Source organism: Elephantulus edwardii, unplaced genomic scaffold (genome assembly GCF_000299155.1).
Source record: "Elephantulus edwardii isolate Elephantulus edwardi_28Jun2011 unplaced genomic scaffold, EleEdw1.0 scaffold00244, whole genome shotgun sequence".
In the NCBI taxonomy this organism is placed as follows: domain Eukaryota; kingdom Metazoa; phylum Chordata; class Mammalia; order Macroscelidea; family Macroscelididae; genus Elephantulus; species Elephantulus edwardii.
The window spans coordinates 3,732,173-3,755,355 of NW_006399994.1; the positions used below are offsets into that span (position 1 = coordinate 3,732,173).

The window sequence follows — 23,183 nt, forward strand, 5'->3', positions numbered from 1 at the left end:
AGAGATGGGCAATCTCTTTCCATGCAATTAACTGCCTGGGAAAGCCCACTGGAGGGTCAGTTCCAACTCAATGAAACATATCAACAGCATGGGGCCCTTTAGCAACACAGCCTTTTACCTCTTCAAGGCTAACAGAAGCACCTCTCATCCCAGTCTCCCACCACACTGCCTGGTTCAAAATTGGGAAGGGTGTACATCAGGGATGTGTCCTGTCTCCGTAGCTTTCCAACCTGTATGCAGAGCAGATTATCCGAGAAGCTGGGCTCTATGAGGAGAAGCGTGGCGTTAGGATCAGTGGACGATCTATCAACAATCTGCGTTATGCAGATGACACAACCCTGCTCGCTGAAATTGAGAAGGATCTCATGCACTTACTGCAGAGGGTCAAGGACTGTAGCCTTCAATATAGATTGAGGATCAATGTCAAGAAGACAAAAATTCTCACCACTGGACCAATTGGTAGCATCAGGATGGATGGCGAATAGATTGAGATTGTTCACAGCTTCAGTTTGCTCGGCTCCATGGTCAACACTCTTGGCACCAGTAGCCAGGAAATAAAAAGAAACATATTGCGATGGGAAAGTCTGCGGTTAGGGACCTCTCTAAAGTACTCAAGAGCAACAGTGTCTCTCTGGAGACTAAGGTGCGCCTGATACAGGCCATGGTTTTTGCAATCACTTGTTATGCATCAGAGAGTTGGACAATGACTAGGGAGGATAGAAGGAGAATTGACGCCTTTGAGCTGTGGTGCTGGAAAGAGTATTGAATGTACCATGGACTGCCAAGAAAACAAACAGATTCATCCTAGAGAGGGTTAAACCAGGCTGCTCCATGGAGGCAAGGATTCTGGGGCTTCGTCTGACATACTTTGGACATGTTGTAAGGAGAGACAGGTCTTTAGAGAGGGACATCATGCTGGGAAGAGTAGAGGGACAGCGCAGGAGGGGAAGACCCTCTATGAGGTGGATTGATTCAGTGACTGGGGTAATCGGGATGGGTGTGTCAGAGGCAATGAGACTGGCACAGAATAGAGCAGAGTTTAGGGCTGTTGCACATAGGGTTGCTATGAGTCGCAAACGGCTCGACGGCACATAACAACTAAGAGAGAATCATCTGTCATCTTTGTCATATCCTATTGACTAGGACCCAGCCACAGGTTCTGCCCACCTTCAAGGAAAGATATGCTCAAGAGCACAGCACATTGGGGGTTCCCTTGAGGGTCCGTACATTTCGTTCACAGTGTCTTGGGCCATTGTCAGTACCATGGCGCTTTCTGTTCACTTCTCTGAGACCTGGGGTATGAGCCTAAATGTAACAGTACAGCAGCCTGAGGGAACAAAAGGTAGAGCTACAAGTGTTGATGGGAAGAAGAAAAGGCAGAAATAGAGAGGGATGCATTCTGGAAATGTTCTATCTGAATCACGAGGGCCTCTGAAATACAGAGGAAAAGAGGAGGCATGACATAAGCTGACAACTACTCTGGTTATTCTTGGTCCTCTCCATCTGCCTTATAATTATTGTCACTTCCTTCATAATTCTGGAATTCAGTGCTTAGTCATTTTTCAATGTTGTTGAAAGTTGTCTTTGTTTCTGATTTTTCCAATGTCTTTGTATGGATGTTTGTGACAAGCTAGGAGAAATTGTTCTAACTTCATGATGCTTTGAACCAGAAGTCTCAAGAAAATAGTTTCTGCAAGGCTTCTACTTCTGTCTTCATGGGGTAATGGAGGCACTACTATTTGGTTTTCAGGGTTTTTTGAAGGTAATGCAAGTTGAGTGAAAATGACTATGCTAGGAATGTATGCTTTTGTATCAAAACAAGTATGTACTGCTGATGACCATTTGGTCTTCACAGCAACATAGTAAAGAAAAGACTATTGGCCTACATTGATGGGGCAATAATGGGGCAAAATGAGGAAATAGAGGCTCTGAGTGAATAAGTAACTTTTGTAATACTATACAATAACTTATATTTTAACACATTTTTATTCCAAATTTATTTCTGTTATATTTTGGTCCTGGGGCTAGGGCGTCTCATGTAATATTTGTTGCTGTTGTTGTTATGTGCTGTCAAATTGCCTGCGACTCATAGCGAGCCGATGTACAACAACCCTAAACCCAGCTCTATTTTGAGCCAAATTTGTTGTCTCTGACACACCTACCTTATTACCCCAGTCACTGAGTCAATCCATCTCATTGAGGGTCTTCCTCTCTAGTATCATCCCTCTACCCTCCCAAGCATGATGCCCCTCTCCAAGGACTGGTCTCTCCTTGCAAAATGTCCAATGTATGTCAGACGGAGCTTCAAAATCCTTGACTCCAAGGAGCAGCCTGGCTTCACCCTTTCCAGGACGAACCTGTTTGTTCTCCTAGAAGTCCATGGTATATTCAATACTCTTCTCCAGCACCACAGCTCAAAAGCATGGATTCTCCTTCTATTATCTCTACTCATTGTACAGCTTTCCAATGCATAGCAAGTAATTGCAAAGACCATGGCCTGTATCAGGCACACTTTAGTCTCCAGGCTGACATTGGTACTCTTCAGTACTTTGGAGAAGTCTCTGACAGCAGACTTTCTCAGTGCAATTCTTCTTTTAACTTCCTGGCTGCTGGTACAAAGAGTGTTGATTGTGGAGCTAAGCAAACTAAATGTGTTAACAATCTCAATCTCTTCACAATCTATCAGGATGCTGCCCATCAGTCTTGTGTTGAGAATCTTTATTTTCTTGATGTTGAGCTTCAATCCATATTGAAGGCTGCAGTCCTTTACCTTTTGCAGCAAGCATGTCAGGTCCTCCTCACTTTCAGCAAGAAGTGTTGTAATACTATACAATAACATATATTCCAATACACTTTGGTTCCAAATTTCTTTGTTATGTAACAGTTCTGGAGCTGGGGCATCTCATGTAATATTTTTTTTATTTATTATTAATTTCAATGAAAATTTACAGAGAATTTGGATTTCCAGTCATTCATTGTTGCATTTTTCTCCTCTCCCAAACTTCCCCCCCCACACACTACCCTCTTGGAAAAGTAAAAGGAAAAATTCTTTTGTTGTTTTACAATCCTTCCCCCAGGTCCACTCCACTATGCAGCCTTTGCTCTGGACACCCATCATGACAAAAATACCTAATCACATATCCCTTTTAAATAGTTTTCTCCCTCTTCTGTTTCAATGCAGTATACATAATTGAACCCATCTTTCTCAGTCTCCCCCCAACCTCGAGGTCAGTCCTGTTTTACAACAGTGGCACCATGTAGTATTTGTCCTCTTGTGACTGGGATACTTCACTCAGCATAATGTCCTCCAGAGTCACCCATTTTGAATAATACTGCATGAGCACCTTGTTTTTCAATGCAGCATAGTATTCCATTGTGTGAATATACCACAGCTTCTCTATTCATTCATTTGTTGATGGGCATTTAGGTTGTTTCCAACTCCCTGCTATTGTGAACAAAGCTGTGATAAACATGGGTGTGCATATATCTGCTTGGATGTCAGTTATGGTGTCTTTGGGGTATATTCCCAGTAGTGGAATTGTTGGGTCAAATGGTATCTCTATTTGCAACTTTTTGAGAAAGCGCCATACTGCCTTCCACCGTGATTGTACCATTTTACATTTCCACCAACAGTGAATAAGGGTTCCAGTTTCTCCACAACCTCACCAGCATTTATTGCTTGCTGTTCTGTTAACTTTTGCTATTCTGTCTGGGGTGAGATGATATCTCATAGTTGTTTTGTCATGTAATATTTGTTGCCATTGTTGTTGTTGTTTTTGTTATGTGCCATCAAGTCGCCTACAACTCATAGCAACCCTATGAACTACAGCCCTAAGCCTTTCTCTATCCTGAGCCAACGTTATTGTCTCTGACACACCTACCTCCATCACCCCAGTCACAGAGTCAATCCATCCCATTGAGGGCCTTCCTCTCTTGCACTGTTCCTCCACCACTTCAAGGATGATATCCCTCTCTAAGGATTGGGTCCTCCTTGCAAAATGCCCAGAGTAGTTAGACGGAGCTTCAGATTCCTTGCCTCTAAGGAGCAGGCTGGTTTCACTCTCTGCAGGACAAATCTGTTTTCCTAGTGGTGCATGGTATATTCTATACTCTTCTCCAGCACCATAGCTCAAAGTCATCAATTCCCCTTCTACTATTGTTGTTGTTAGCTTCCAACAAATTAAGATTCGGGAAGTTTTACCCTATCTATGTCATAAGATTAGCTCTCCTGGTTAGAGCATGGTGCTAAAAATACTAATGTTGTGGTTTCAATCCCTGTATGACTAGCATAGACTTTATCTTTGAGCTCTGGTGGCCTAGTGGCAAGAGGCTGCACTCAGTCCAGTATGAACACTATTTGAATCCACAGTTGCTCCATGAGAGAAAATGGGCAATCTCCTCCCACGTGATTAACTACCTCTGAAAACTCGTTGGAGGGCCAGCTATGGGTCAGTTCTGACTTGATGGGACACAACAACAACAACATGTCATAAGGTAGACACTACTTTAAGGAATCAACTCTCCACTGGTTGTATTTTTTACTCTCTTCAAACCAGAGGGGTTCATCTTCCATCACTACACATCTAGGGGTTAGGATTTATTAAACGTATTTTGGGAGGATATAATTCAATCTATAACACATTCTTTCTCAACCACGGTTACAAAACAGACTTAAATCTTAAAGTTCTAAGAGAAGAGTCTCTGTGTGATGTACATGTTTAACAAACATGGCTAGTACCTGAAAGTTAGAAGTTCAATTTCCCCCAAAATTATGTTGGGTGAAAGATTTGTCAATTAATGTCCTAAAACTTAAACCTTAAGAATCTTACAGAGTACAATTCTACTCTTACACATGTGGGGTTGTTATGACTGGTAGACACTGGTCACAGCCTTGAAAGGGCCTTTATATATAATGGATTAACTTTTCTCTATGCATATAGAGTGACACAAGTTATTTGCCTCACCTGGGAATAAATTTTAAAATTATTTCTCTGTGCTGATTTAGATAAGAAACTCTAGTTAAAACAGGCTACAGGGAAAGAGAGTTATGAGAGTTAAGGCATTGAAGGACATAAGAGAGCAGAAAGAATAGTGTCAGGCAGCCAATAGAATGTCAGGCAGATGTGACAAAGATATGTGGCTGGTCTTACTGTTAAAGATCATAGATGTAGGCAAGTTGCAGGCTCCTGCACAGAGCTGCCGGCCCTAGAGACTCAAGCCCAGTACAGTGTAACATGTTTGAATGAGTGAATTAATTTGATGAAAGGATATCATAACTATACCCTGTAGGAATTATTATTAAAGATCTCATGAGCTCTGGTAAAAGTAGTGAATAGATCAGAAGATGTGTTGTAGTGGGGAAATCTGCTGTCGAGGATCTTCCCAAAGTGCAAAAGAGGAGCAACTTAAAGAGAAAGACATGCATGATGCAAGCCAAGGTATATCTGCTGCTTCTTTAACATACAAATGTTGGAAAATGAATAAAGAATACAGAAGGAGAATTGATGACTGGGAAAAGTATTGAGTATTTCACAGACTGCCAAAAGGACAAACGAGTCTGTCTCAAAGGTGCTCCCTACAGGAAAAAAAAAATGATGAAACTTCACTTCACGTACTTTGAGCATGCTGTTAGGAGGGGCCTTAGAAAAAGACACCATGCTGGGAAAGGTAGATGATCAGAGGAAGAGAGGAGGATTCACACCAAGACAGGTTAGCATAGGGACCATAGTAATGGGCTCCAGCATATCAAAGATGGCGAGGAGGGCACAGCCTAGAGCAAGGTTCAGATTTGTTGTTCACAGGGTCACTAAAAGTAGCAGTTGACTTAATGATGCCTAATGACAACAACATGAGCTGTGGTGGTCTAGTGGATAAGGAGTTGCACTCTCAAACCAGGGGTAGATGGTTCAAGTCCTCCAGCTTCTCCATCAGGGAACAAGATCTGCAATCTCATCCTGTGCCACTTACATTCTCTGAAAACCCATTAGAGAGTTAGCTATGAGTCATTTTAGATTTGACAGTATCAAACTGAGTGAGAAGAGAGTGAATATTTCTAATACAACTTAAGGACTTCCTACAATTCACATATCTTTTCCACTCATGTGACAAAGTACATAATCAGCAGACCTAAAATAACTAAGGCGCATGCAACGTAGTTGATTCGTTCCAACTGCAGAGTCGCTGAAGGTAAACGGGTGTTTTCTCTGGGTGGTGCATGAGAACTCCTCCCACATATAAGCACAATCCTGCTTCTTTTTATTTATTTTTTTAAGAAATTTATTCCTTCTTTTCCATCAACCTTATTTCTACTTTTTTAAATGACTGGAAAAAAAACAGTTTGAGATCACTCGGTGGTTGTTCCGATTAACCTGAGCCGTGTATATCCTGAGAGTATCCTGAGCAGTGGAGGCTGCGGACCAGTCTTCAGCTAGAGAACTGCTGAGTAGGTGCAGAGGGTACCTGCACGCCTGCAGACCAGTCTGTGACCTCACTGAGCAGCAGTGGATACAGAAGCAGGGGCTGTCCATTCTCTGTGAAACCCCTCCTGGGTAAAAGGCCTTTTCAGCAGCAGCCTGCTCATCCTTGTCAGCCTCTTACTGAGACTGGTAGAAGTCGCAGTTTGGCTTGACCTCCCACGGTATTTCTTGGAAATTGGGCCATATATGCATAGGACTTTCTGGGCCAACATCCACCCCATTAGAGCCATGGAATGAGCTCCCTTGTTGTTACACAGGGTAACGATGTCCACGTAGCTCAGAGGAGCATATGTATTACACAGGGCAATGGTGTGCAAGTTAACATAAGATACCTCTGTCAGGAGCTGGTGGTCAGCCCTGGTATCAGTAACCACCAGCATATGAGGCTCCCAGAAGGCTGCCTGGAGCTGGTTAGTGAAGGTTCCAGGAGTAAAGACCCCAGCGACAGGAGTAGCTCTGGTAGCAGCAACAAACTTTACTAATTTTGGAGGCTATGACACTAATTTGGAAGCAGGAGTGGCATCCACCTCCTAAACAGCATGCCTCTGGAAACTCTGTGAACTTTGATAAATGGCGATGGTTGTGGAAGGGCTTTCAGGGCTTTTGTTCACAGGGTCACTATGAATTGTGCTCGACTTGATGGGAATCAACAACATAATGGCCTGAGCGGCCAACGGAAGTCTCACCTAGATCTTCTTCAGGTTAATGATATAAATGCCATCACTTTTCCTTCTGTAAATGTACTGTTTCATTTGGAACTTAAGGTTGGTGTCACTCAAGTGCATTCCTGCTGCAAGAAATTTAAGGACCTCCTCCTCCTTCATCCACAGGATATCAAGGACTCTGGACTTTGTGGCAGTTTCCCCTGTAAGTTATCAGAACAATGCACAGGACAGTGCCTTATGGACTCTTCTCTGGGTTGCATGGGGTGAAAAAGAGTGTAGCCCTTCTTAAAGTGCAAGATTACTTTTCAGGACACCTAAAAGTGGTCCTCGTAGACCACTGGTGCACTGTTACTGATGAGGGTTATTCCCTCACTTTGTTTTGACAGAGCAATCGCTTTACTTAATGTACTCAACACAACTTGCTCAAACAAATTCTGCAATGAGGATGACAAGGATGTCTTGCTGCAAGGCCCCTTGAGGGCACAGTTGGTAAATAAGGTTGGGAGCAAAAGTGTAGTAGGGAGTTAAAAAATATTGATAAAACTTTACCGTTTTCTCAGTAAAAGTAGATATTTAGCAAGTAAAAAATATTACATGTGTGGGTTAATCTAATAAAATATGCACAGCATATATAAAATATATAATTACATGTGTAATTTGAGAAGGATTAGTGTGTTGTTTTTAGCCTAAGGCTTTGCATTTCAAGTGCTATGTGGGAAAGTAGGAGAGAGTACAGATAAACCAAGGTTATGTAAGAACTTTGGGAAGATGAAAGGAATTTAGATGGTGTTTTTCCAGTGCAGAGAAAACTAAAAGAAAACTAAATAGCTGTTTTCAAGTATCTTAAAGGTTAGAATCAGGACACAGGACCACTGAATTCAGCCCCCAGGCATTCCCATCTCAGAAGCTGTGGACTTAAATACTGGAGGAGGACGTCTATCATTAAGAGCAGTCACAGCTTTCCTGTCCCTCACTGATTTCTTCCATCCATAGACAGGACTTTGTACTCAGAAAAGAAAAAGGCCTACAAAGGAGAAGACCACCAGTGAGATGAATTGGCAGAATGACTGCATCGATGGGCTTGAGCATTACGGAGATTTGTGAGCATGGCACAAGGTAGGGCAAGGTTGGTCACAGCGTGGCTATGAGTCCTAGTGTACTTGACAACACCTAACAACAGCAACGGCAATCCTAACGCTGGCTACCTAGATCATCATCTCCTTCCACAAACCACCAAGTCAGTGTCATTGTTAACTCCTCAGCCACTTTACCAAAGCTGTTCCTGGAGGCATATGAACTTTAACGTCCATCATGAAAGGTGCTTCTCATTCCTCCCTCCTCTATCCATTTTAGATACTCACTGTTTTTTTGTTTGTAACTATAAGCCATCCAACCAGACTTACAGGCTTCTTATCTTCCCCTACAATGTTAAGTTTCCACATTGCTCCAGAGCTACCTGTCTGAAATATAAATTCCATTGATGTTGTTGTTAGGTTTCATTGAGTCAAGTTTTACTCATGGCAAACCTATGAATAATAGATCTGAACCCTGTCCTGTCCTGTCCTGTGTCAACTTCACAATCTCAAACACACTTAAGCTCAGTGCTGCAGTCACTGTATCCATCCACCTGGTTGAGAGGCTTCCTCTACTTCATCACCCCTCCACCTTTCCAAGCATGATGTCCCTCTCCAAGGAACAGCCTCTCCTAGCAACATACCCAAAGCATCTGAGACAAAGCTTCCTCATCCTTTCCTCCAAGGAGCATTCTGGCTGCACTCTCTCCTAAGACCTATCTGTTTGCTCTTTTGGCTGTCCATTTAGTATTCTTCTCCAACACCAATTCAAATACATCTATTCTTCTGTTATCTTTATTCATTGTTCAGGTCTCAGATGCACAAGAAATAATTTTTTTAAAAAACCATGACCTGAATGAAGCACACTTTAGTCCTTAAACTAACATCATTACTCCTCAATAACTTAGAGAGATTCCTGACTGCATACTTTCCCAGTGCAATCTATCTCCTGATCTCTTGACTGCTGGTACCAAGTATGTCAGTTTCAAATATATATATTTCACACTGTTGTCTATTGGTCTAGTGGTGAGAATTTTTGTTTTCTTGACACTGAAATGCAATCCATATTGAAGGCTAGATTCTTTGATCTTGTGCAGCAGATGCTTCAAATCCTCCTCAATTTCAGCAAGCAAGGTTGTGCCATCTGCATAATGAAGTTTATTGATGAGTCTTCCTCCAATCCTGATGCCACATCCTTCTTCATAGAGTCCAGCTTCTTGAACAATTTGCTCAGCATACAGACTGAATAGGTATGGAAAAAGGATACAACCCTGAAACATGCCTTTTTTTCATTTGTAGGATATGCATAACTCCAGTTTACACTTGCCACAGATTTTAGCTACCTTTGTTTTCCACCATGGTATTTTTCACCCATCTGTATGTATCCCTCTTTGTCTTCTCAAAATGAGTACTGTCTTCCAGTGCTTTTACAACCTAATCCAGGCACACTTTCTCCTATCATTTGTGCCTACTAGGTAGATTCTGGGGCAGCCATATTATTGTTGTTTGGTGCCATTGCAACTTCAATTCACAAAAGAATGAATTGTTGCCCAGTCCTGTATGAATCTCACACTCACCAACAAGTTTGATGCTAATATGGCAGTGACTGGGCCAATTCACCTCACAGAAAGTTTCTGACACCCTCACAGGCCCTCTGCTTTATCAGATATGATGTTCTGTTGTGAGTCATATAGTTTTCATTGATTCCTTTCTAAAGCAAATCACCAAGCTTTACTTCCTAGTATATCCTATTCTGGAGGCTTTGAGGAAATGATGGTATTTTTAGCACCAATGACATGGCTCCCAGTGTGACAGCAACCTGCAAATCACCTCTGTATGACAATCTGGCTGATTATATTAGCCATTTTAACCTCTGCACTCACTACTGTTCAGTCAGTTTTAACTCATGGCAACCTAATTTTTTATTCTGAGAATGTAAATCTTTATGGGAAGATACTGTTCATTTTTCTCCTGCAGGATATCTGGTAGAATCAAACCTCCAAGCCTTATGCCACCAGGGCTCCTATTAAGACATTCAAAATTCCTTAAATATCCTCATGCTTTCATGTCTTTCCTTTTGCTAATTTCGACACTTTGTCTCCTTTTTGCCTTCTCTGGGTAAAAGAATCAGAGTCATCTTTCATGGTTCAAGTAAAAAATCATCTCCTGTATTATAACTGCCTGGCACCTAGATAGAGTGTATCATTTCCTCCTCTGTTTTCCCCAGTACTTAGCCTTGAAATATAATTGTCACATAATAGATTACTTGCATACATTTATAACTTTTGCACTAGACTCTTAAGTCCCTCAAAGTTGAAACTGTATTTGGCGATTCCTCTAGTCCTTAGCACTGTACATGGCTTAGAATAAATGTTTGGTAGTTGTTGAATAGGACGCTTGCTAGTGGCCTAGAGGCAAGAAAATATGCTGCAATTTCAACGGCACGAGTTTTTAATCCATCAGCTCTCCATAGGAGAAGGATGGGCAATCATCTCCCATGTGATTAACTGCCTTTAAAAACCCGCAGGAGAGTCAGATATGGGTCTGTTCTGACTTCATGGTATACAACAATAACAACAATTGTTGAGTGACAGAATATAAGTCTCAAGTTCAAGGCTTCTCCTTCCCATGTGTTGCACCTGACTTGTCAGGCCCGACTGGGAGCTGAGAAGAGAGGGAGGGTGTTTGGTTTGGCGCACAAGGCAGGATTTCAGGAGTTCGTTAATAGAATGTGGACTGCAATTGCCCATAAATGGGTCCTGCTGGGCATAGTTTTACATCTCTATGTCTGGATCACAGCTCATACCTTCTGCTTTGTCTATTCTTAAGTGACATTACTAGAGCAAAACTCCTTCATTAGCCCATCTGGCCACACCAGAAACACATGAGTTGGAGAGCCCAGGCTGCCTGGTTCTGTTCAGGTTCTTATGGATACAGGGCTGCTACGGAATCTCTAGGATTCATCCGCGTGGGCAGAAACTTCTGCGCTGCACATGCGCATTGTGCAGGCTGATGGAGGCTAGAAAAGGTAAGCACGAGGAGTGCGGGAAGAATTAAGAGGGAGAAAATAGCCAGAGAGGAGGAAGGCGAAGGTTTGGTATTTGCTCCAACACTAGACAAAATGTATTTGATAGCTTCCTGAAAACCAAACTTATTTTGGGATGAAAATATGCTACAACAGGTGAGAGCGCTGTCATAGACAGAGACCCTGGATACATTATGATCGAATTCTAGACATGTCCGTCATAAACATAACTAGGCAGCAAGCAGTCTGATATATGCTTAACCAAGAGATAAATGAGGCAGCCAGTCTATGAAAAATGTAATATAGTGCCTTTTCCCCCCTTAGCTCATTCAAGGATAATTTATATATATATTTGTACACACATTTAGATGATTGACTACAGTTTATAAAGAGGTTCTTTTGCTTTGCTTCACAACCCAGAGAAGTAGGCAAAATGAGTAGTACTACCTAGTGTTCTTCATGGGGAAGTTTAAGCACTGATCAGATAGATATCCCAGGATATCCCTTTGATTCAGGAGCTCTGGTGGCCAAGTGGTAAAAAGCGGCACTGCAATCCTGAAGACATGCTGTTCGAATCTTCCAGCAGCTCCACAGGAGAAGGCTGGGCAATCTCTTCTGACGTAACTAACTGCCTCTGAAAACCTGCTCGAGGTTCAGCTATGGGTTGATTCTGACTCTATTATACTCAGGAATCAGGGAGCTCTGGTGGCCTACTGATAAGAAGCTACATTGCTATCCCAGAGGCACTTGGTTCAAATCCACCAGTTGCTTCCCGGGAGGATGGGTAAATCAATCTCCTCTTGAGTGATTTACTACCTGTGAAAAGCTATGAGTCAGTTCTGACTTGAAGGTACACAACAACTCAGCAGGCAAGTCTCAAACTCAAGAGACTATAAGGCCAATGCTCTCATCCTTGTGAATTCCAGTTGATTCCCTGCAGCTTTCAATATGGATTACATCCTTAGCACATCAAGAAAAGAAAAATTGGGTCACCACTAGGCCAATAGACAATATCATGAAATATGGAGGAAAGGCTGATACTGTCAATGATTTCTTCTTACTAGCAGCCAAGAAATCAAAAGACACATTGCATTGAGAAAAATTGCTGACAGGGACTGCTCCAAAGTGTTAAAAAACAGTCAGCTCAATACTCTTTAAAGACTAAGATGTGCCTCATCCAAGCTAAGAACATTTTAAGTGCTTGCTATATATCTGAAAATTGGACAGTGTAAATAAAGTTGATGGAAGAAAAATCAAATGCCTGTGAGTTGTGGTTACAGAAGAGTAGTGAATATCCCATGGACTGCCAGAAGAACAGACATGTCTTGGATGAAGTACAACCAGGGTATTCTTTGAAAGCAGGTATGGTGGTATTTCTTGTCACATATTTTGGACATCTAATTGTGTTTGGTCAAACATGCTTCTGAGTCGTATAGCACTGGTCTGTCCACTTGCCGTACAGAGGTAACTTGTGGTTGCTGTGACGCTAAACACTGTGACAGTGATGTGTCAAATGAGTTAATGATTACCCATGGTGGACAGTGTTTGGTGGAGCTCCCCGTGCTGCGACGCTAAACACTGTGACAGTGATGTGTCAAATGAGTTAATGATTACCCATGGTGGACAGTGTTTGGTGGAGCTCCCCTACTAAACAAGCTTGGAAGCAGGAGTGGCATCCACTTCCATAATAGCTTGCCTCCGGGAACTCTATAAACCTGGAGAGAGGATGAAAGTCACACAAGTGTTGAGGACTTTTGTTCATAGAGTTGCATGAGTCACCTATGACTTGACGGCACTTTACAATAACAGCAACATATGGAACAGACATTTGGGAAGTTGGACTTTATAAGAAGCAGTGTGGCATCAGGATTGGAGGAAGGTGCATCAACAACATGCATTATGCAGGTGATGATACAACCTTGCTTGCTAAAATTGAGGAAAGCTTGAAATATTTGCTGCGGAAGGCCGAGGATTGTAGTCTTCAATATACATTGAAGCTTAACATCCAGAAGACAAAGATTCTCACCACTAGGCCAATTAGTTGCACCATGATGAATGGAAAAGAGATTGAGATTGTTAAGAATTACAGCTTGTTCAATCAACACTCTTGGCACAAGCAGTTAGGAAATCAAAAGACAAATTGCATTGGGGAAGTCTGCTGTCAGGGATCTCTCCAAAGTGCTAAAGAGCAAGATGTCAGCCTAAAGACTAAGGTGCACTTGACCCAGGCCATGGTCTTCTCAATTACTAGCTATACTTCGGATACCTAGAGTATAACTAAAGATGACAGAAGAATATTTAATGTTTTTGTGTTGTGGTGCTTGAGAAGAGTATTGAGCACGCCAAGGACCACCAGGAGAATAAATAGGCCTGTACCGGAGAGAGTGAAATCAAGTTTCCCCTTGGAGGCAAGGATTTTGAAACTCTATCTCACATATTTTGGGCACATGGCCAGGAGGGACTAGTCCTTGGAGAACATTATGGTCTGAAAGGTGGAGGGATAGTGCAGGAAAGGAAGAGCCTGTATGAGTCAGGTTGACACAGTAATAGGGGTAAGGGGGTTATGTGGGTTAGAGTCAGTGAGACTGGCTTAGGATAGAGCAGGATTCAGAGTTGTTGTGCATAGGGTTGCTATGGCTCATACATGACTTAGTGGCTCATAACAACAACAACATTAAAAAGGGCCAGTCCATGGAAAAGGACATCATGGTTGGGTAGATGGACTGTCATTGTAAGAGAAGATCCTCAACAAGATAGATTGAATGCTCAACTGCTGAAACCCATTAAAAGAGGAATTAAAAATCCCAGCCTCTTTAGAAAATGGTGCTGGCAAACTGGATATGTATCTGCAGAAGTGAAAGTAAGATAAGATCCACACCTCACATCATTTACAAAAGCTAGTTCAGAATGGGTCAAGTATATAGGGGTAAAACGGAAAACTATAAAAAGCATAAAAGACAAATAAGAACAAATCTGTTGTTGGTTGTTGTTATGTACTGTCAAGTCACCTACAACTCATAGTGACCCTATGTACAACAGCCCTAAACTCTGTTCTATCCCTTGCCAATCTTATTGTCTACAACATACGTATCCCCATCACCTGCATGACTGAATCAATCCATCTTATCAAGGGTCTTCCTCTCTTGCACTCTCCCTCAACCCTCCCAAACATGACGTCCCTCTCCAAGGACTTATCCCATCTTGGAACATGCCCAAAGTATGTCAGACAGAGCTTCAGAATCCTTGCCTCCAAGGAGAAGCCTGGTTTCATCCTCTCCAGTATGAACAATATGTCAACAGAGAACAGCCAGGTGTGCAGGCTGGATTTAGAAGAGGTCATGGTACTAGGGATATTATAGCTAATGTTAAATGGATCTTTGCAGAAAGCAGAGAATACCAGAAGAATGTCTATCTGTGCTTCATTGACTTTGCAAAGGCTTTTGACTGTGTGGATCACAAGCAGCTGTGGCTGACTCTAAGAAGAATGGGAATCCCAGATCATTTGATTGTGCTAAAGTGAAACCTATACTTGGCCTGAGAGGCAGTCTTCAGAACAGAGCAAGGAGACACTACATGGTTCAAAATCAAGAACGGGTCCATCAGGGATGTATTCTGTCTCCATACCTTTTCAATCTGTATGCAGAACAGATCATTTGACACACTGGGCTGTATGAGGAGGAAATGTGGCATCAGGATTGGTGGAAGAATAATCAATAACCTGTGTTATGCAGATGACACAACCCTGCTTGCTGAAACTGAGGAGGACCTGAAGTGCTTGCTGCAGAAGGTCAAGGATTGCAGTCTCCAATATGGATTGAGGCTCAAGGTCGGGAAAACAAAGATTCTCACCACTGGACCAATTGACAATATCAGTATGGATGGTGAAGAGATTGAGATAGTTAACAGTTTTAGTTTACTTGGTTCCACAGTCAACACTCTTGGTGGTAGCAGCCAGGAAATCAAGAGATGAATTGCATTGGGAAAGTCAGCTGTGAGGGAACTCTCAAGAGTACTGAAGAGCAACGACGTCAGGCTGGAGACTAAGGTGCACCTGAGCTAGGCTATAATCTTCACAATTACATGCTATGCATTGGAGAGTTGGACAGTGAATAGGGATTATAGAAAAATAATTGATGCCTTTGAGCTGTGGTGCTGGAGAAAAGTGTCGAATATACCATGGACTGCTAGGAGAACAAACTGGGTGAAGCCAGAATGCTCCTTGGAGTCAAGGATTCTGAAGTTTCGTCTGACACACTCTGGGCATGTTGCAAGGAGGGACATCATATTTGGGAGATTAGAGGGACAGTGCAGGAGAGGTAGACCCTCAATGAGATGGATCGATTCTGTGACTGGAATAGTGGGAATGAGTGTGTTTGAGATGGCGAGGTTGACACAGGATAGAACAGGATAGAATAGCGTTTAGGGCTCTTGTACATAGGGTCGCTATGAGTCACAAGTGACTCATTGGCACATAACAATATGAACTTGCTTATTCTCTTAGCAGTCCATGGTATATTCAATACTCTTCTCCAGCACCACAGCTTAAAGGCATCAACTCTCCTTCTATCATCCCTGGTCATTGTCCATCTCTCTAATGCAAGTAATAGTAATTGCAGAGACTGTGGCCTGGATCAGGTGCACCTTAGTCTCTGACAACAGACATTGCCAATGCAGTTTGTATTATTATTATTATTATTATTATTATTGTTGTTGTTGTTGTTATTATTATTATTATTAGTGCCATCAAATCGGATCTGACTGGTACAGGAGGAAATTGTCTCTTCTTGAGCAGAGCATCTGGTGAATTCAAACCACACACCTCTGGGATTATAGTACAGCTTCTTGCCTCTAGGCCACAAAAACTTGCCGCAATTTGTCTTTTAAATTCCTGGCTGCTGGTACCAAGAGTGTTGATTATAGAGCCAAGCAAACTGAAGGTGTCAACAATATCAATCTCTTCACCATCTATCATGATGCTGTTACTTGGCCCAGTGGTGAGAATCTTTGTTTTCTTGATGCTGAACTTCAATCCATATTGAAGACTGCAGTTCTTGACCCTCCACAGCAAAAGCTTCAGGTCCTCCTCAGTTTCAGCAAGCAGGGTTGTGTCATCTGCATAGCAGAGATTGTTGATGAGTCTACCTCCAATCCTCATGTCACACTTCTTATAGAGACCAGCCTCCTGGATAATCTGTTCCACATATAGATTGAAAAGATGGAGATAGGACACATTCTTACTGAACACGTTTCCTAATTTTAAACCATGCAGTGTTTCATTGCTCTGTTCTGACAACTGCCTCCTGGTATGGCAACTTGACTTTGACTCTTTGACTACAAATGTTAACTCCATTCTTCGGTTTTTCATTTCTAGCAGAGTATACCATGTGCTTATCTGGTTCAAAGTGTACAAAGTCCATCTTGTCTCACAAAAGCCTGGAATATTGATGTGTATGTTTTCAGTTTTATTTTTCACAATTTCTAGTTTTCCGATATTTGCACTCCATGCATTCCATGTTCAAGTATTAAAGTATGTTTTCACATAAAAAAATTAATTCATCATGACCATAACAGGTATGCAAGGATGGTTCAACATAAGAAAAACAACCAGTATAATTCATCACATTAACAAAGTAAAGAACAAGAACACCATCATCCTATCAATTGATGCAGAAAAAGCCTTTGACAAAATCCAACACCCTTTCCTGATTAAAATACTCAATAAACTAGAAATAGAGGGGAATTTCCTCAACATAGTGAAAAGTATATATGCAAAACCAAGACCTTACGTCATTCTCAATGGAGAAATATTAAAGAATTCACTCTGAGAACAGAAATGAGATAAGGATGTCCATTATCATCTCTCCTATTCAATACTGTGTTAGAAGTCTTAGTGAGAGCAATAAGACAAGAGAAGAAAATAAGAGGTATACAAATTGGCAAAGAGAAGGTAAAGCTAGCTCTATATGTGGATGATATGATAGTATACTTAGACAACCCTTAAGACTCAGCAAGAAAACTACTGAACATAGTCGACCAATTCATCTAAGAAGAGGAATAGAATATCAAAACACAAAAATGAATTGCATTTCTCTACAGTGACAAAGAACTCAGAAAAAGAGTAAGAAAAACAGTGCCCATTGCAACAGCTAATTACAAGAATAACTACTTAGAAATAAATCTAACTAGAGACACAAAAGGCCTGTTGTTATTGTTGTTATTGTTATGTGCTGTAGAGTCACCTGTGACCCATAGCAACCCTATGTACAGCAGCTCTGACAGCTGCCCTGTATTGAGCCTTTCTCACTAATTCTGACATACCAACCCCCATTGCCCCAGTCACTGTATCAATCCATCTCATCCTGGGTCTTCTTCTCCTGTGCTGTCTCTCTACCCTTCCAAGCATGAGGTCCTTCTCCAAGGACTGGTGCCTCCTGGACATAAGCTCAAAGTATGTGAGACAGAGTTTCAAAATTCTAGCCTCCAAGGAGAAACTTTATTTCACCCTCACCAAGACAGACCTATTTGTTTTCTTAGCCATTTACGGTATGTTCAAGATTCTTCTCTAACACCACAATTTTAAGTCATCAATTCTTCTTCATTTTTAGTCATTGTCCAGCTCTCTGATGCATAGCAAATAATTGTGAAGACCATGGTGTGGATTAGACTCACCTTAGTCTCTAGACTGACATTACTGTTTTCCAGTACTCTGGAGAGGTCTTTGACAGCAGATATTCCTAGTACAATCCATCTTTTGATTTCCTGACTGCTGGTATTAAGAGTGTTGATTGTGGAGCCAAGCAAGCTGTAATTGTTAACAACTTCAATCTCTTCTTCATACATCATGGTGCTGCCAATTGGCCCAGTGGTAAGAATCCATTTTCTTGATGTTGAGATTCAATTCACATTGAAGACTACAGTTCTTGACCTTCTGCAACAAACTCTTCAGGTCTTCCTCAGTTTCAGTAAGCAAGGTTGTGTCATCTGTATAACGTAGGTTGTTGATGAGCTGAAGCCACATTCCTCCTCATAAAGTCCTACTTTCCAAATTATCTCTTCTGCATATAGATTGAAAAGATATGGAGAGAGGATACATACCTGATGCACTCCTTTACTGATTTAAACCATGCGGTGATTCCCTACTCTGTTCTGAGGACTGCTTGCTGGTCTAAATATAGGTTTTGCATAATCACAATCAAGTGTTCTGGGATTTCCATTCTCCTCAAAGTTAGCCACAATTTTTTGTGATCAGCAAAGTCAAATGCTTTTGGATAGTCAACGAAACACAGATAGACATTCCTCTGGTACTCTCTGCTTTCTGCCAAGATCCATCTGACACAGGCAATAATGTCTCTAGTGCCACGATCTATTCTAACCCAGCTTGTATTTCTAGTAGTTCTCTGTCAATGTACTGTTCCAGTCATTTCTGAATAATCTTCAGCAGGATTTTGCTAGTGTGTGATATTAGTGATGTTGTTCAAGAATTTCCATGCTCTGTCTGGTCACCTTTTCTTGGAATAGGGATAAATATGGATGTCTTCCAGTCAGTTGTCCAAGCAGTTGTTCTTCAGATTTTGTGGCACGACTTGGCGAGCACATCCAGGGCAGTATCAAGTGGTATTTCATCAATTTCTGAGGCTTTATTTTTTGCCAAGTCTTTCAGAGCATCCTGAACTTATCATTGCCTCTTGACCATATGTTGTTTCTTGAATTACTACAAGGAGGGGGAAAAGAGGCCTGGATAAATGGAAGACTGTACCATGCTCTTGGATAGGAAGACTTATATTGTGAAAATAACAATTCTATCAAAGGCAATCTACAAATTCAATGCAATCCCAATACAAATACCAATGCCATTCACCAACAAGATGGAAAAGGTAATTTCCAATTTTACTTGTTATAGAAATAGACCCCTAATAAACAAAGAATTCCTGAGTAAGAGAAACAAGGTAGGAGGCATCACACTCACTGATTTCAAATCATAATACATAGCTGTGCTGGTCAAGATAGCATAGTACTAGTACAGTGACAGACACATAGATCAATGGAATAGAATTCAGAACCCAGAAATCAGCTCATCTACCTGTGCTCAACTGATTTTTGACAAAGGAGACAAAATCAGTTAAGTGGAGAAACGACAGCCTTTTAAACAAAGGTATTGGCAAAATTGGAAAACCATCTGTAGAAAACTCAAGCAAGACTCACAACTCACACCATATTAAAAAAAAAAACAAACTCAAGATGAATCAAGGACCTAGAAATTAAACCAAAGCCTGTAACTTTCGTTAGAAAAAATCTTGGAAGAATTCTAGAAGCCCAAATCCATAATATAAACAGTATTTCAAATATAATGAAAACCCTACTACCAGGATAGAACAAAATAGATGAATGGCACCTTCCATGTGGGAACTATAGAACAATATCATTGATTTCACATGCAAGCAAGAGTCTACTAAAGATTATCCAAAAAAAAGACTGGACCAGCACATCAGCAGAGAACTGCTAGAAGTCCAGGCTGGGTTTAGAAGGGGTCATGAAAAAAAAAAAAAAAAAAGAAGGGGTCATGGTACTAGGGATAGATAATGTAGCTAATGTTAGATGGATTTTAGCTGAAAGCAGGTAATACCAGAAGAATGTCTATCTGTGTTTCATTGATTATGCAAAGGCGTTAGACTGTGTGGATCATAACAAACTGTGCTGACTCTGAGAAGAATGGGAATCCCAGAACACTTGATTATGCTAATGTGAAACCTATTCTTGGACCAAGAGGCAGTCGTCAGAACAGAGCAGGAAACACTCTATGGTTCAAAATTGGGAAAGGAGTATGCCAGGGATGTTCCCTATCTCCATACCTTTTCAACCTATATGCAGAACAGATTATCTGAGAGGCTGGGCTCAGTGAGAAGTGAGGCCTCAGGATTGGTGGAAGATCTATTAACAATCTGTGTTATGCAGATGATACAACCCTGCTTGCTGAAACTGAGGAGGACCTGAAATGCTTACTGCATAGGGTCAAGGACTGCAGTCTTCAATATGGATTGAGGCTCCATGTCAAGAAGACAAAGATTCTCACCACTGGACCAATTGGCAGCATCAGGATGGATGGTGAAGAGATTGAGATTGTTAACAACTTTAGTCTGCTTGGCTCCACAGTCAACACTCTCGTCACCAATAGCCAGGAAATAAAAAAACGTGTTGCGATGGGAAGTCTGCTATTAGGGACCTCTCCAGGGTACTGAAGAGAAATGGTGTCACTCTGGAGACTACGGTTCATCTGATACAGGCCATGGTCTTTGCAATCACTTGTTACGCATCAGAGAGTTGGACAATGACTAGGGAGGATAGAAGGAGAATTAATGCCTTTGAGCTATGGTGCTCGAGAAGAGTATTGAATGTACCATGAACTGCCAAGAAAACAAACAGATTCATCCTGGAGAGGGTTAAACCAGGCTGCTCATTGGAGGCAAGGATTCTGGGGCTTCATCTGACATACTTTGGACATGTTAGAAGGAGGGACAGGTCCTTGGAGAGGGACATTATGCTTGGGAGGGAGGAGGGACGAGGGGAAGACCCTCTATGAGGTGGATTGATTCAGTGACTGGGGTAATCGGGATGGGTGCATCAGAGGCACTGAGATTGGCACAGGATAGAGCAGGGTTTAGGGCTATTGTACATAGGGTCACTATGAGTGACAAGTAACTCGACGGCACATAACAACAACAAGAATCATCAAATCCCTATGCACATCAAAAAATTTCTCCAACAGGATAAAAAGGAAAGCCATAGACTGGGAAAAATTATTTGGTAACGACCTATCTGACAAGGGACTCATCGAAAATTTACAGAATTTTCCAGCAACTCAACAAGAACAAGTTAATCCATTCTCAAAATAGGCACAAGATGTGAATAAATATTTCACCAAAGAAGACATTCAGATGGCAAACAAATACATGAATAAATGTTCAAAATTCCTACCTATCAGAGAGATGTAAATCAAAACTACTATATCATCTCATCCCAGTAACAATAGCAAAGTTCAATCTAGCAGCAAACGACAACTGCTATCCAGGTTGTGGAGAGATTGGAACCCTTATTCACTGTTGCTAGGAGTGTAAAGTGATGCAACTTCTATATAAGGTAGTTTAATGCTTTCTCAAAAAGTTGGAAACAGAAATACTTTTTGATCCAGCAATGTCTCTACTGGGAATATACTCTCAAGAAATCATAATCACTATGCATATCCATGTTTATTGTTGTGTTATTTACAATGGCAAAGAGATGGAAGCAACCCAAGTGCCCATCAACAAATGAATAGATAGAAAAACTATGGTGTATATTCATATAATTGAATACTGTGCAGCACTGGAAAACTATGAACTCATAAATCATTACACTACATGGGTGACCCTTATACTGAGTTGAAATATCTCATTCAAAAAAGGACAAATACTGCATAGCACCACTGTTATAAGGCAAGTCTGATATGGAGGGTTAGAAGGAGAATAGGATAACAATGAATGGATAATGACTGGAAGAGATTAAAAAAACTGTCTAAAAGTAACATATGCTTAGACATTACAGGTATGGCAACAGCCCAGAATAAGTGGTATAACATTGCAAAAAGGACTGGGGGAGAGAGGAAGTTGATACTTGTCTGACAATGAATGACTTTTTTTTTAAAATAAACTAGAGGACAGGGAAGGAAGGAAAAGGGGATAAAATGTACAACAATGAATGAATAAAAATCTAACCTCTCTGTAAACGTTCATTAAAATCACAATTAAAATAAAATTTTATTAAAAAAAAAGAAATGAAGAAAAAGTGAAGTTAAAGAAAAGATGGAAAAAATAAAGCTAGTCAGATAAAACTCAGCTCCTCTAGGAAGAATTTTATGGTCAAGTAATTTCCTGAGGGAACAAGGTGTTCTGAGAAGGATGAAGCACAATCTTTACCTTTGGCTTCTAGTTCTTTTCTGTGAAAAAAAGTATTAATGAGTCGCAGGCGACTCGATGGCACATAACAACAACAACAACACATATATGTGTGTGTGTATATACTTTTTTAAAAAGCTGTTTCCCACCAAAATAAACACATGCGTGTGTGTGTGCGCACACACACACACACACGATAGATTGGCACAGTGACTATAACAATGGGCTCAGACAATAACAGACATGGTAAGGAGGATGATATAAACCTATAATATAAAAAAGAAAATAAATAAGAACTCATTTTTAAATGGAACATATCAGGAAATCACAAAGTATGACTTTCCCCTGACCAGTGCAGAATGAATAAGTTATATACATACCATGTGGTTTTAGAGATTGTCCAAACGAAAGTTGTGACTTGAGACTTCAGTCTCCCATCCCTGGATGCCAGACTGTTCTCAAGAAGACAAAGCCCAGAGTACCTGGTATATGGAATCAGACACTCATCCTCTACTCCCTCGGTTTGGTAGATTGAAGATAATAAACCTGTCATAAAGCAAGACAAAGGGCCACCAGGGAGACACAAACCAACCTCAGGTTGAACCTTTGTCAGACGGTCCGCGTAGAAATCAGCTTGTTGAGCACGCCTACCCTTGTCCTAATCTAGACTGAAAGGCCTTGAAAGAAGGCTAGCCAGATCCTTCAACATGGCAAAAACCATTTCCTGACAGCCTGGAAAAGAGCAGAAAGGGAGGGAAATATGCAGGAAAACAGCTTCTCTGTGCTGCCAGCTCTCAATGTTAGTATGGCCAGAATCTGTCACTGGATGTGGCTCTCAATAAACTGTGCACAAAATGACCTGGAGGCCAAATCTGACTCCAAGGCTCAGTGCTAAATATCACAGAGTGTAAATTGTCCTGCCAAGGATGAAACGTTATAATCCCATATTCCTCTACTAGTGGCTTGTATTCTTGTCTTTGTTAGATTAGGAAGAGGTGGCGGCATACAATCAATGG

The 23,183-nt window shown here is 41.3% G+C and overlaps 1 pseudogene; it reads right to left on the reverse strand.

Moving 5' to 3' along the window:
- Nucleotides 1–1,185: 1,185 nt before the first annotated feature.
- The window catches only part of LOC102847813, a 177,341-nt pseudogene continuing 155,343 nt past the window's right edge, over nt 1,186–23,183 (reverse strand).